Source organism: Nothobranchius furzeri, chromosome 6 (genome assembly GCF_043380555.1).
Source record: "Nothobranchius furzeri strain GRZ-AD chromosome 6, NfurGRZ-RIMD1, whole genome shotgun sequence".
NCBI classification, from domain to species: Eukaryota; Metazoa; Chordata; class Actinopteri; order Cyprinodontiformes; family Nothobranchiidae; genus Nothobranchius; species Nothobranchius furzeri.
The window spans coordinates 25,262,326-25,267,060 of NC_091746.1; positions in this window are offsets into that span (position 1 = coordinate 25,262,326).

Here is a 4,735-nt window from a genome sequence, read left to right on the forward strand (position 1 = left end):
GTTTCAGACATCCAATTTCATGCAACAAAATGTTTTATCGCTTCTGTAGCGTGTTGTACGTATAATATGTAGAGATGGTAAATGTGTTGCTTTTAAGCTTATTATATTACCTTTACTTATGACCAGAAAGATGTAATATTCTATGTAAATGTAGAATATCAACCTGCTTGGTCTTTGCGTGTTTAATCAGAAGATTCTAGGATTCTTTGCTTTTCCAGCGATCAAACGCACTTAGTGTTTCTTCAAGAAGAGAGTCAAGTTTATAAAAAGGAAGAATTTATTTTCCAAACTATTTAAAACATGACAAGTTAACCGAGGCTACTGTGATGGATGAATCTAGGTGGAGAGGATGTGTGAATGAGATTATCCGAACCTTCGTATCTAGAAGAACGTGAGTTCTGGGTGAAAAAAATTTGGTTTGCATAAACTATACCTTACCAGCTCAGTGGCCTAGTGGTAGAGTGTCCGCCCTGAGACTGGGAGATCAGCGTTCGATTCCTGGTCGGGTCATACCAAAGACTTTGAAAAAATGGGACCCAATGCCTCCCTGCTTGACACTCAGCATTAAGGGGTTGGATTGGGGGGTTAAACCACCAAATGGTTCCCGAGCGCGGCTGTGTCCGCAGCTCACAGCTCCCCCAGGGGATGGGTCAAATGCGGAGACCAAATTTCGCACACACATCAGTGTGTGTGTGACAACTAATGGGACTTTAACATTAACTATGAAATTCTCATCAAAGACACATCAGACGCAATCTCACTGTGTACTGCCTCACCCTTTTGGAGACCCTCGTGACGGATCTGGAGGTCAGGGAGGGTGGATGACCTCTGGGCACCCAGGTCCAGTAGACTGGCCTCTGTACCAACTTCCCCGGTCCAGAGATGTCACCAGGCAGCACAGGTTGGAACTAGTTTGCGTCTCAGGAATAACTCTTCAGGAGTTGAAGTTGTCTCGGCTTGGCCCTGACAGCTGTACACAGCTTTTAACAGGGTTACTGCTCAGCGTTAAAGAGATTTCACTACGAATGGCCTGCCTGAAGCTTTCTCTAGAACTGAGTCGCCGTAAAGTGAGCTCTGTTTTTATATTCCCATATTAATTTCTTAACAAATCAGAGCGTGCCATGTTAAAGGATATTACCAAGAATGGCAGAAACACGCCTTCTTTCAGATACAGAGGTTCTGATGTGTGGGGGTAAGAAAATATCTGTCATGACATTTAACTTACCGTAAATCCTCTAATACAGGCCCGGGCCTGTATTTGACTCAAGCTCATCAAGCTCCAGGCCTTTATTGGAAGGAGGGCCAGTATTAGAGGCAGGCCTCAATTTCTATTTGAGCAAAATGAACTAATGGTTCACTGGAGTTTTTGACAATTAAAAGTGCGCCCACATTTTCAAAGTTAAACACATTTCTTTTAACAACGGTAGTTTCTGCTTCAGCCCTCTCCCCCCTCCCCCTGCGCAGGAGCCGCAAACTCACTGATGCGCCTGCAGCCTCTCGGAGTTCCTGCTGCTCTAAACATTAAAATAATTATTTCCTTTTCTGTTCCTCACTTCTGATGACCTTCAATGGTGTCTGTTTGTTGCAACAGCAGGTACAAAAACTAACTTGTTTTTATTTGACTATTTTTCTGTCCTGTCTGTTTATTATCTTCCTGCATCTCCTCTCAATCCTAAAGAAAAACTGCTACCTGGGTTCATATATATTCACCTCATGAGTTACCTTTGAACTGCACTTCTAAAAGATCTACCGACCGCTAAAACAGCGGAGTGCTTGCCGTTTGGCGGCTGTATCAGTGATCAGTGCGTCGGAGGACAAGGTGATGCGCGCAGCGCCCCGCTCCACAGCATGCAGCGAAACACATCAGGCGCAAATAAAAGACAGAAAACATTAAAGGAAATGAACTGACATGAACGATCGCGTGTTAAATTAGTTTTTGAGTTGGCGACACCTGATTGTTACTGTGGCCGTGCTCTGGAGGCAGATCTACCGACCGCGAAAACAGCGGAGCGCTCCCTGCTGTGATCTGTGCGTCGGAGGACAAGTTGATGCGCCCCGTTCCACAGCAGCGATACACATCAGGCGCAAATAAAAGACAGAAAACATTAAAGGAAATGAACCGACATGAACGATCGCGTGTCAGTACCTACGGTCTGGCACTTGAGTTTTACCCCCAAAAAGAGAATGTGATCATACGATAATTCAATAGGGAGCGTGGTTTCACAGACGCGGAAGTGATAGCGTCGGTGCTCTAGGAAACCCCCGAGCGTTCGAGCGTCAACGAAGTGACACGGAAATGCCGGGCTTTCCAGAAGTAAGTAAGATAACTTACTATGAGCTGATAGTTCGTTGGATTGATCGGTAGGTTGGAAACTCTGATCGTGAATCTGAAGAAACGATGACTGAGTGGTGAGCTGGAAAGGCGAATTCCATTTGTAGCCGCGGTTTGTGACGTAGGTGCGACGTGAAGGGAATCCCCGCGAGGGGCATGCTGGGAGTCCCTACTTCGCGGATTTTCACCTATCGCGGCCAGGTCTGGAACGCATCTACCGCGATAAACGAGGGATTACTGTAGTTCATACACCCCTACTGCTGCTCCCCAGAGTGTTCTGCAGCATAATCAGCACGTTCTCTTTGAACTTGATAGTGTAATGACCTGGCTGGGGTTGTAAGCCAGGTGCATTCTGGGTATTGTGTTATATGTGTTTCCTATCGTTCTGCTAGTTCCTATGTGCTGATTTGCGTGTTGTGTGAGTGTTATGTAAGCCACAGGGAAGGTGATGTGTGTTCTGTGGAGCGGGTTGAATTAGCATGGTTAACTGACACCGTGACTCTGTGTGGTAGGAGCGTGATAGAGGATCGTGTCTGTAGCGTTACACAGCATTGAAGAAAAAGCCTAAAAAAAGTCTGCGTGAACTTCTACTGCCTCCTGCTGGTTGATTTGGGGACTACAACCCTGCCGCTGGGACGCTCATACTTGCTTGTTACCACATTCCTTCCGGCCACAATAAGAGACCGGCCATTACTTGCCTCTGCTGACTCCGGCACCGGCCAGAATTGGAGACCCGGCCTTTAATCTATTTTCTATCAGAAGCTAAAGCAGGAGATAGGTGTAGGAGATTGTTTTCATGTTCAGCCTGCATGTTAAACTCAGAGTGATCTTTTTCAAAAATAATAATTAAAAAGTGTTTTCTTAGTGAACCTGCTCTTAAAAGTTTATATAAAAACGGTCCCCCTGTCCTAATGTTTGGTTTGTATATTTTTAAGGAAAGAGATAAGATCTGTCCAACACAGAGAATTGATTGGTTTAGCAGATTAAACAGAAGCTGGAATCTGATTCTACTGTAATGGAGTCATCTTCGGGGGAAGTTAACGTTCTTTAAAGTAAAAAAACACACCAGTCGAGCTGCTGCAGGTCCTACAGCATTCCTACTCATGTAAAATAAATACATGTGAACTTTTCTTCTCTTTTTCTTCCAAAGATGTTGAATCTTCAGCAGCTGACCAGCTTCTTCTCCGACCCTTTTTGTTTTAACCTACGGGCTCTTTTCATACTTTACCGTTTGTAATGTGAGCCCGGGTTTAGTCAGCGTCTGTGAGATCTAATGTGATTTATGAGCCGTGGAATTCATTATCAGACATGCTCCTGTAACCTGGTGTGTGTGTGTGTGTGTGTGTGTGTGTGTGTGTGTGTGTGTGTGTGTGTGTGTGTGTGTTTTACATATTTACCTCCTACCTTAACTCAAAAGAACAAAAACAACAACAACCACACTTAACCAAACACAAGATAACCTCCTCCCCCCCCCCCCCTCTCTTTAGTCAGTTAGTTTCTCCCTCAGTAGAGCTGATTAGGCACACCAGGAACTGATCATGGCTGCCTATGGGTGCGCTTCCATGGCAACGCTTAAACAAATGACCTCAGAAGGACAGGAGTGATGATCACCAATAAATCAACTTAACTTGAAGTAGTTTATAGATTACCAAGCTTATTTGACCTAAAACACACACAGAAATGCAGGATTAAACAGAAACAAGAGACATAGCTATTAGTGAGGAGATAAATCCCTCACAGTTATCATGTGTTCAGAGCTGCAGAGAGGCTCTGAACTCCAGCTGATGGAGTGCAGGATCCTTCAGGCTTCAGGAAGATAGAGTGTAAAATCCACTTTAGAGGATGGAATTAAGTCTGCAGATGCATCTTGGTCAATATGTAGGTGGAAATTGACCATTTCTGGACGTTACACTTTTGCACATGAAAACGTCAGCTGAAACTCTGGCCAGACCCTCAGCGGTGTCCATGGAGTCGGTAGAACACTGATGTTTTAGATTCAGCGCAGAAACGAGACCCAAGGCTGCTGGTTGGTGGAAGCTGATGGAAACAACTGTCTTCTGTGTGTGAAGCCACCAGAACGTAGCGATGGGTACCGAATTCGGTACTTTTTAAGGTACCGACCGAATTTCACAGTACCGACTGAGCACCGATTCACGTCATTTGAAACGGTACCTCGTTTCAGTACCCGTCCTTCATAACGAGAACTTGCCTAGACAGCTGCACATGCACAAGAGCGTTATGTCATCGGTCGCTGAGAGCCAGTTGTAAACAGAGCAGCATGGTAGAAAGAACGCACGCTAAAGCTTGGGTCCATTTCACTAAATGTGATGGGTAACTGGGTGATGAAACCAGCGACATTGATCTAAGTGAGACATCCTCATCTTAATCTGCTCCGGTAGGTAA